Here is an 11,072-nt window from a genome sequence, read left to right as displayed (position 1 = left end):
CCAGAGTGGTAGGGAAATCTACAGATCAGAGTCCACTCTGTGTCCCTCTGTCACTGCAGGGCCCACAAACATTTGTTTACCAAACATCTGCTTTTCCATCTTGGTGAATTGCCTTCTGCCCCTTTGAAGCCCCAAACCACTACCCCTGAAATCCTCTTTTGTCTTTAGCTGAAGATGGTGTTGAAGGCAAGGGCTTCAACCTTTATGGGGTTGTTGTTCAGTCACTAAATCCTGTCCAACTCTTTGTGACCGCATGAACTAACTGCAGCACACCAGATTTCCCTTTCCTTCACTATCTCCTGGAGTTTGCTCAAACTCATGTCTATTGAGTCAGTGATGCTATTTATGATTGTGGATTTCATTCTGTCTGCCCTCTGACAGATAAAGATAACAGGTGATGGGTCATGGTGGAATTTCTGTCAAAATGTGGTCCACTGGAGAAGGGAATGGCAAACTACTTCAGTATTCTTGTTTGAGAACCCCATGAACAGTATGAAAAGGCAAAAAGATAATGACACTGAAAGATGAATGCCCCAGGTCAGTAGGTCATATTGGGCATATGCTACTGGAGAAGAGTGGAGGAATAACTCCAGAAAGAATGAAGACATGGAGCCAAAGCACAAGCAATGCCCAGTTGTGAACGTAACTGGTGATGGAAGTAAGTCTGATGCTATAAAGAGCAATATTGCATAGGAAACTGGAATGTTAGGTCCGTGAATCAAGGTAAATTGGAAGTGTTCAAATAGGAGATGGCAAGAGTGAACATCAACATTTTAGGAATCAGTGAACTAAAATGAATTGGAATGGTTCAAATTTAATTCAGATGACCATTATATCTACTACTGTGGGCAAGAATCCCTTAGAAGAAATAGAGTAACCCTCATAGTCAACAGGAGTCCAAAATGCAGTACTTGGGTGCAATCTCAAAAATGGCAGAATGATCTCTGTTCATTTCCAAGGCCAACCATTCAATATCACAGTAATCCAAGTCTATGCCCCAACCAATAATGCTGAAGAAGCTGAAGTTGAAAGGTTCTATGAGGACCTACAAGACCTTACAGAACTAATACCCAAAACAATGTCCTTTTCATCAGAGGGGACTGGAATGCAAAAGCAGGAAGTCAAGAGATACCTGGAGTAACTCCAAGGCAAATTTGGCCTTGGAGTACAAAGTGAAGCAGGGCAAAGGCTAACAGAGTTTTGCCAAGAGAACACACTGGTCATAGCAAACACCCTCTTCCAACAACACAAGAGACAACTCTACACATGGATATCACCAGATGGTCAATACCGAAATCAGATTGATTATATTTTTGCAGCTGAAGATGGAGAAGCTCTATACAGTCAGCAAAAATAAGACTGGGTGCTGACAGTGGCTCAGATCATGAACTCCTTATTGCAAAATTCAGACTTAAACTGAAGAAAGTAGGGAAAACTACTAGACCATTCAGATAGGACCTAAATTAAATCCCTTATGATTATAGGGTGGAAATGATAAATAGATTCAAGGGATTAGATCTGATAGAGTGCCTGAAGAACTATGGATTAAGGTTTGTGACATTGTACAGGAGGCAGTGATCAAGACCATCCCCAGAAAAAGGTATGCAAAAAGGCAAAATGGTTATGTGAGGAGGCCCTATAAATAGCTGAGAAAAGAAGAAAAGGGAAAGGCAAAGGAGAAAAGGAAAGCTATTCCCATTTGAATGCAGAGTTCCAAAGAATAGCAAGGAGAGATGAGAAAGCCTTCCTCAGTGATCAATGGAAAGAAATAGAGGAAAACAATGGAATGGAAAAGACTAGAGATCTCTTCAAGAAAATTAGAGATCCCAAGGGAACATTTCATGCAAAGATGGGCACAATAAAGGACAGAGATGGTATGGACCTAACAGAAGCAGAAGATATGAAGAGGTGGCAAGAATACACAGAAGAACTATACAAAAAAGATCTTCATGACCCAGATAACCACCCAGATCACTCACCTAGAGCCAGACATCTTAGAATGCAAAGTCAAGTGGGCCTTAGAAAGCATCACTGCAAACAAAGCTAGTGGACATGATGGAATTCCAGTTGAGCTTTTTCAAATCCTAAATGATGATGCTGTGAAAGTGCTGCACTCAGTATGCCAGCAAATTTGGAGAACTCAGCAGTGGCCACAGGACTAGAAAAGTTCAGTTTTCATTCAAATTCCAAAGAAAGGAAATGCCAAAGAATGTTCAAAGTACCGCACAATTGCATTCATCTCACATGCTAGCAAAGTAGTGCTCAAAATTCTCCAAGCCAGGCTTCAACAGTGTGAACCGTGAACTTCCAGATGTTTAAGCTGGATTTGGAAAAGTCAGAGGAACCAGAGATCAAATTGCCAACATCCATTGGATCATAGAAAAAACATGAGAGTTTCAGAAAAACATCTGCTTCTGCTTTATTGACTGTGCCAAAGTCTTGGACTATATGGATCACAACAAACTGAGGAAAATTCTTCAAGAGATGGGAATACCAGACCACGTTACCTGCCTCCTGAGAGATATGTATGCAGGTCAAGAAGCAATAGTTAGAACTGGACATGGAACAACAGACTGGTTCCAAAGAGGGAAAGGAGTATGTCAAGGCTGTATATTGTCACCCTGCTTATTTAACTTCTGTGCAGAGTATGTCATGCGAAATGCTGGGCTGGATGAAGCACAAACTGGAACCAAGATTGCTGGTAGAAATAGCAATAATTTCAGATATGCAGATGACACCATCCTCATGGCAGAAAGCGAAGAAGAACTAAAGAGCCTCTTGATGAAAGTGGAAGAGGAGAGTGAAAAAGTTGGCTTAAAACTCAACATTAAAAAAATTAAGATCATGGCATCTGATCACTTCACAGCAAATAGATGGGGAAACAATGGAAACAGTGAGAGATTTTGTTTTCTTGGGCACGAAAATCACTGCAGATGGTGACTGCAGCCATGAAATTAAAAGACGCTTGCTCCTTGGAAGAAAAGCTATGACCAACCTAGACAGCATGTTAAAAAGCAGTGACAAAAGTCCGTCTAGTCAGAACTATGGTTTTTCCAGTAGCTGTGTATAGATGTGAGAGTTGGACCATAAAGAAAGCTGAGCACCGAAGAATTGATGCTTTTGAACTGTGGTGTTGGAGAAGACTCTTGAGAGTCCCTTGGACTGCAAGGAGATGAAATTGATTTCCTAAAGGAAATCAGTCCTGAATATTCATTGGAAGGACTGATGCTGAAGCTGAAGCTTGAATCCTTTGGCCACCTGATGGAAAGAACTGACTCATTAGAAAAGACCCTGATGCTGGGAAACATTGAAGGCAGGAGAAGAAGGGGACGACAGAAGATGAGATGGTTGGATGGCATCACCGACTCGATGGCCATGAGTTTGAGTCAACTCCGGGAGTTGGTGATGGACAGGGAAGGCTGGTGTGCTGCAGTCCATGGGGTTGCAGATTTAGACATGACTGAGCGATGGAACTGAACTGAGCCTGGCTTTGCCACCAGCCATTCCCCCCATCAGAAAGCAAGAACTATAAATCCCACACCCTTCAGGAGGAGAACCACAATCACAGAAAGCTAACCCAAATGATCACATGGATCACAGCTTTGTGTAACTCAAGGAAGCTAGGAGCCTTGCCACGCAGGACCACCCAAGACGGATGGGTCATCTTGGAGAGTTCTAACAGTATATGGGCCACTGGAGAAGGGAATGTAAACCACTTTAGTATTCTTGCTTCAAGAACCCCATGAACAGTGTGAAAAGGCCATTTTGGTGAGATGCTCACTTTGCCAGGCCTCCTCCATGTTATTGAACTTTTGTTTGACGTTCTCCTGTTAATCTGGCCCAGGACAATTTAATTTTCAGAGCTGCTGGAAGAACCTGGAGGGGTAGAGGGAGCGGTATTCCTCCCCGATGTCGTGGAGCAGTACTGCTTTCTCCACTGAGCCGTGCTCTGATGGCTGATAGCTCTCTCTTGCTGGACTGGGAGCTCACTGAAGATCCTGGTTCTATCTTTTCCTTGATTCCCTGGTAGAACCCACAGTCCCTGCAATTCCAAAATGAAAAAAGTTAAGACTGAGACTTTTTTTCCCCATTAAGCTTGGTGCCAAGACTCATTTTGCTGCAGAATCTGACCTGATTTGACGGTAGTATTCCAGCCCTCCCAAGGATATAGGCATCTCTGTTGGTCGCTGAGGCTTCTTTTCCATTTTGTGACTTTGGGCTCAATTGCACTGTTCATGCAGAAAAAGAGAAAGACACCCCATTGCTTGCTGTGGGAGAAACTCTCCTTGCTGATATAAAGAAGCTAGAGATGTTGGGACCCACCATGAGATGACTTTCAAGATCACAGGACAGGCTGTCAAAGCTTTGCAGTATTGGTGATGACCAACACCTACTGAAACATGGAGTGGAAACCACTGTGGGCGGGGAGGTGGTGGTGGGGCGGGGTGGGGGGAGTGGGGTGGGTAGTGATGAGGTGGGTGGGTGAGTGGGGATGATAACAGGAATGAGCGGTGTGTTTGGCAGTGAGGACGCCAGCATATGCCAAATGGCGGTTTGCTGCTCATGAAACAGCTTGGATGTCGCAGGAAGAAATGATCTTTAAAGGTGAGCATGAATATTCAGAAGGTTGGCTGTGGAAATTTAGGAGGTGTCTCCATGAAAAACAATCTGAATGTCTGTGGTAGAAAACCTTCCCTTTAGGAACCACTTGAAAATCACATGGATGAATTTGCTAAGATTGTTTCAGGTTAAAACCTGTCTGCACCGGTCTTCAGATCTGACGAGGCAGCTGGGCCCCGTGCTCCATTTCTAGAAGAGCGTTAGAATGGTTGAGGAGGATGCAAGCAGGGTTTCAGGATGAAAGCACTGGTTGTGGATGGAAAAAGCCACAGGTGTGCATGACGAATGTGTGCCCATGCCCTCTTATACAAACAAATACGTACTGGTAACCCAGTGAGTGTTTTTCCATCTGCCTGATAATCCTTTTCAATCAGCAGCATGAATTCACTGAGAGAAGCCAGGCTGGGCGAAAACAAATATTGTCTTATTCCTGCATACCATACCTTCTTGAAAGTCTTTTGAGAAGTAATATTTCTGACATTCACTTTCCCCCAAATTTATGAAAGGAGTTTTGCACTCCATGGAGAATGAATATAGGGACTTCCCTGGGGGTCCAGTGGATAAGACACAGGCTGCTGTGGACCTGGGTTCAATCCCTGGTCGGGAAGCTATTGATTAGATCCCACAAGTTGAGCGCTATGGCAAAAAAAAAAAAAAAAAAAAAAGAGAGTGAATATAGATGTGTTTTTGAGGTAGGGGGTGTGAGTGCTTCCTAAAGTGGACATAAACCAGGCTTCTGGAATTGTCCCCTCCCAAGACTGCCATTTCCACAGCGACTGGTGCTTGGACGGTAGGCTGAGCTCCTTGACATATGGATGGACCAGACTGTTCTAATGCAATGCTTGGAACCGACCTGGAGAGGAAGCCTGCCCAGAGGAGGCAAAGGTGATCCGACCTTTATTGTTTACCCCAAAAGGTGATCCACCAGAAGTATAAGTCAGGGACAGGGCCACGGAAGAAAAGCTGGACAGGGAAATGGAGCAGGTCTTATGCCTTCCTTGAGGGATGGAGAAATTGCTGGACTGAATTAAATATAGATGGGGACAAGGTGGGGAGAAGGTGGTGAAGGCTCTGTTGGACACTGGGGAGGCTGCCAGGGACTGTGCGGTCATGAGATGTGACTTGCCAAACACTGATTTTGAGGACATTGATCAGCAAGCAGGTGATTACTAAGACAGAGAGATGGCTTAGTTCTGAGTGGGTTTCTCGAGATATGCTGAGAGGCCCCATCTTTACAGGGCTGCATCGTGGCCTGAGATGACCATCCACCAGTGCCCACCTCCAGCCCAGTGACCGGAGCCATGCAGAGGGTCTGGGCCTCCTCTAGAGCTGTGGCAGCTGGGCCTGGAGATGACCGACTACACATTCATGTCCAGGCCTAGAGCTTCGCTTGAACTGGTGTAAACTTGAAACTGTATCACATTTTCCTTAGGAGTGAGAAGTCCTAGAGAATTTACTGTCTCAAGTTATCTTGGCATCTCAGGAGCCAGTCTATTACTGTATAAATCAGCTGTAAGCAAGCTGCAATACTGTTTATGGGGTATTTATCCCCTTAGAGGGATGGATTTGGCTGCAGAAGTGTTCATGTATTGATGTCGGGGTCCCGCCCCCAGCCCTGATGGAGGTTATATAGTGTATAGTATGTCCTATTGTCATTATTTTTAGCTCCAAATGCTTTGAACTCCAAAGCACAGCTGGCCCAGAGGACTCAGCCTGGAGCTCAGCAGAAGGGTCCCAGGAAATGCTTGTGAGCAAAGGAGGGATTGTTACAGACACTCTGATGGAAGAAACCCAGGCTAGCCCCTGGGGAAGAGAGGGGAGGGGAACAGGGATTAAGCCACTTCAGCCAGCCCTGTATTTGACTGATGCTCTTGTGAATAGAAGATGCTGGAGTAAATGCCTCAAGGAAACTTTTCTCTGTCTATCAAGCTCTGTCCCTGAGGGAAGTGCTGGGGTTGAGGTGTCAGATAAAACAGAGATGCCCATATATCCGGGAAAGATGAAAACTCTAATTCAAAAAGACACATGCACCCCAATGTTCATAGCAGCACTATCTACAACAGCCAAGGCAGGGAAGCAACCTGTGTCCATCAACAGATGATTAGCTTAAGAAGATGCAGAATATATATAGCATATATATGTTTATATATTAATACAATGGGGTACTGCTCAACCATAAAAAAGAATGAAATACTCTCATTTGCAGCATCATGGATGGACCTAGAGATGATCGTACTAAGTGACGTATGTAGACAAAGACAAATATATGCCATCACTTTTGTGGAATCTAGAGACCAGTACAAATGAACTTATTAACAAAACAGAAATAGTCTTGGCCTTCCCTGGTGGTCCAGTGGTTAAGATCTGCCTGCTGATGCAGGGAACACAGGTTTGATCCCTGGTCTGGGAGGATGCCACAAGCCACTGAGCGACTAAGCCTCTGTGCTACAACTACTGAACCTGCATGCTGTAACTGCTGAAGCCTACACTTCCTAGAGCCTGTGCTCCACAACTAGAGAAGCCACTGCAAGGCCACAACAAAAGGCCACGTATTGCAACCCTAGAGTAACTCCCGCTCACTGTGACTAGAGAAAGCCCACGAGCAGCAACGAAGACCAAGCATAGCCATTAAAAAAAAAAAAAGAAATAGTTTCACAGGCAGAGAAAACAAACTTGTGGTTACCAAAGGGAAGATGTGGGGTAAATTGGGAATATGGGATTAACAAACTACTATAAATAAAATAGATAAGCAACAAGGATTTACTGTACAGCACAGGGAATTATATTCAATATCTTGTAATACCCTATAATGGAAAAGAATCTGAAGGAAAAAATGGTAACTGAATCACTCTGTTGCATACTTGAAATGATAATGTGATATCGCAAATCAACCATGCTTCAATGAAAAGAACACAGGATGCCCGGCTACATCTGAGTTTCAGATAAAGGATGAATCATTTCTTAGTATAAGTATGTCCCAAGTGTTGCATGGGATTTATACTAACAAAGTGTCTGTCGTGCATCTGAACATCGTCCTGCACTTGTACGTACTAAGTCTGGCGGCTTGTAGACGCCCCCTAGCCCAGCCGGCCGCGGGACTCGTGTGGCGGCCATTTGTGGAACAGCTGATTGTAGGGTCAGGCTCCGTTGGGGTCTGGGCCATGCCAGCTCATGGCCTGTTACCTCTCAGCTTCAGACACTCCCTTTTCTTTTCTTTCTTTTTTTTTTTTTTTTAAATTTATTTATTTATTTATTTTTTCAGTGGGTTTTGTCATACATTGACACGAACCAGCAATAGATTTACACGTATTCCCCATCCTGATCCCCCCTCCCACCTCCCTCTCCACCCGATTCCTCTGGGTCTTCCCAGTGCATCAGGCCCGAGCACTTGTCTCATGCATCCCACCTGGGCTGGTGACCTGTTTCACCATAGATAATATACATGCTGTTCTTTCGCAACATCCCACCCTCATCTTCTCCCACAGAGTTCAAAAGTCTGTTCTGTACTTCTGTGTCTCTTTTTCTGTTTTGCATATAGGGTTGTCGTTACCATCTTTCTAAATTCCATATATATGTGTTAGTATGCTGTAATGTTCTTTATCTTTCTGGCTTACTTCACTCTGTATAATGGGCTCCAGTTTCATCCATCTCATTAGAACTGGTTCAAATGAATTCTTTTTAACGGCTGAGTAATATTCCATGGTGTATATGTACCACAGCTTCCTTATCCATTCATCTGCTGATGGGCATCTAGGTTGCTTCCATGTCCTGGCTATTATAAACCAGACACTCCCTTTTCTGCCTGCTCTGGGCTTTGCGGCCAGAGCCGTATGGAGCCTGTTCAATACAGGGCCCCCAAGGGACATGAGAGAAGGGTTTCTCTTCTGGTTTCAGTGTTCAGGCCCCGCAGTGCCCCCGCAGAGGCCATTCTCCTAGGGCCTCATCACGGGGCTGACCTGTCACGTCCCCTGAGCAACTTCTCCCGCTTCCCCCCTTTGTGGCTTGGCAGAGAGTTCTGGGGGAGGGCCCCTCCAGACACCCCAGAGGGCAGGCCTCCACAGCCCCACTAGGGAGGCCTTCGAGACTTCTCTGCCATGCCTGTCCTAGGCTGCCGGCCACACGGGGCCACGCCTTGCCTGCTCCAGCAAGACCAGGGGTGGGGGTCTCCCTTGGGAGCCCCATGTCAGCCTTAGGGCTCCTCCCTGCACCTGCTCCGCCTGTGTTCTGTAGCTCTCTGTACTGGTTACAGCCAATTCTTTGTCACCCCCACGCCCTTTTGTAATTCTTCTAATAAGCCTTCCCCTTAAAATCTCCCTGTGGTTTCTGTCTCCTGCTTGGACCTTGCTGGCGGAAGCATGAGGCGTCTTTAGGCTTGCTTTCATTCTGAACCTAGGCTGCTTTCTCTTTCAGAATGGGAGCTCTGCTTTGATGTTGTTGAGTCGCTGAGTTGTGTCCAACTCTTTGCAAACCCCATGGACTGTAACACGCCAGGCTCCTCTGTCCTCCACTGTCTCCCAGAGTTTGCTCAAATTCTTGTGTATTGAGTCAGTGATGCTATCTAACCATCTGTAAGTTCTCGGTTCATGTAGTGCAGAAGCCTGGCTTGAAATGTTTTGAGCATAATCTTTTGACCCCGGGGGCTCATCTTCCAGTGTCATATCTTTTTTGCCTTTTCATACTGTTCATAGGGTTCTCAAGGCAAGAATACTGGAGCAGTTTGCCATTGCTCTTCCAGTGGACCACGGTTTGTCAGAACTCTCCACTATGACCCATCTGTATTGGGTGGCCCTGCATGGCATAGCTCATAGCTTCACAAGGCAAGCTCCTTCTCCACAAGGCAGTGATCCATGAAGGGGATCTGTTTTGATAGCTGGCCTGATTCTTTATGATGGAACTAGGACTGAAAATACCAAATGCCACTCAAAGGCCTGTCCAGGGTCCCTTAGATCACTGTCTGCCTCCTGAGAAGTGGAGGTCACATAATGTCATCGTAACCACTGACCAGCCCCTGGCCGAAGGAACATGGGGGAGCCAGGTCTCCCGAGTTTAGAGGGGGAAGCTGGGCCAGCCTGGGGTTGGGGCTGGACATAAAGGGATGCAGAGAACTTGATGCAAGATTCTTCCCCAGGAGGGGGTTTGGGAACTTGGAGTTGGCTGCAATGGGAGCCCAGAGGAACACCATGTTCCACCCGGAGCGTCATTGGAGGCAGCTCTTAAGCACAGGCTCCAGTGGTGGTTTTGTGGGGGCTCAGAGCAGGCAACCCCCAAATGTGCCTCAATGGCATGTTGATTATTTTGAATTAAAGTTGCTCAAGAAATGCCCATTCTGGGACTTCCCTGGTGGTCCAGGGGTTAGGACTTAGCACTTTCACTGCTGAGGGCCCAGGTTCAATCCCTGGTTTGGGAACTAAGATCCTTCAAGCCTCAAAGCGTGGCGGAAAAAAAAAAAAAGACCAGTGGAAGAGGAACACTCTGACTCTTCTCTCTTCTCTTCCTGTGAAAGGTGGACGCCTGCACCTGGGGGCAGAAGGACCCTTATCACCAGAGACAGGTATTTGGGGCTGAGAGGCCTGTGACGTCTTTCATCGACCTCTTGACTTCGTTCATTGACTAAAGCCTGAATTGTTTAGATTCTTCACTAACAGGGCACCCAAACCCAAAATTTTTTGTCCTGTCAATTCCTCCCTAATTTACCTTTTTTTTTTTGTCTTAGGAAAGCTGCCTGCTTTGCCCATTTCTTAGGTTCCATCTATATGAGACTTCCAGGCACATGAATTAAAATTAGTTTCTTTTTCTCCTGCTCATCTGTCTAGTGTCAGTTTTACTGTTGGTCCAGCCATGAGAACCCAAAAAGGGCAGAGGGGGGAATTTCCCCTCCCCAACAGTTTCTAGCAGAGGAGAAGACAAACCAGAGTGGTGTAATCAGACCAGGGGACATGGGGCCTCCAAGAGACCTTCTTCTTCTGCCCACCTGAAAGCCTGTCAGCAGCCAGTGCTGTCACCCTGCAGGTCTCTAACGGGAGAGAGGGGCCAGAGGGTTAAGGGCAGTCACTGCCCACCTCCCTCATCAGCCGGAAGTCTTGAGAAGAGGCCTGGTTCCATCAGTAGAGGAGTCCGGGGGCCCAGGGCCTCTCAGGCTACCCTCAGGGATGGTCCCCAACCTCTCTGGGCTCTCCTGGCATTTCTCCGGGGAGACCCCTGCCTCTCACTCTGGCAGGAGGGGGCCCCGAGACCCAGGGGTCTGGACTTACTCCAGTAGGGTGGAGTTGGGGGAATTTCAGGGCCGCTGGCGATCCTAGGGAGCCTGTGTTGTCCTTCAGCATCTGTCAACATCTCCACTCTGGGGGCTCAGAATCTGTGCTTAGTTGCTCAGTTGTAGCCGACTCTGTGTGACCCCATGGACTGTATGTAGCCCACCGGGCTCCTCTGTCCATGGGATTTCTCAGGCAAAA

General features: G+C 46.4%; 1 non-coding gene across 1 annotated transcript; it reads left to right on the top strand.

The window, feature by feature from the left end:
* Positions 1-9,954: 9,954 nt before the first annotated feature.
* TRNAE-UUC lies at positions 9,955-10,027 on the top strand. The gene has a single exon. It is a non-coding gene; the product is annotated as a tRNA-Glu (tRNA).
* Positions 10,028-11,072: the final 1,045 nt, after the last annotated feature.

The sequence above is a fragment of the Cervus elaphus genome, chromosome 19 (assembly GCF_910594005.1).
Source record: "Cervus elaphus chromosome 19, mCerEla1.1, whole genome shotgun sequence".
NCBI classification, from domain to species: Eukaryota; Metazoa; Chordata; class Mammalia; order Artiodactyla; family Cervidae; genus Cervus; species Cervus elaphus.
Note: the sequence above shows the minus strand (reverse complement) of the source record. Positions and strands in the feature narration are given on the sequence as shown.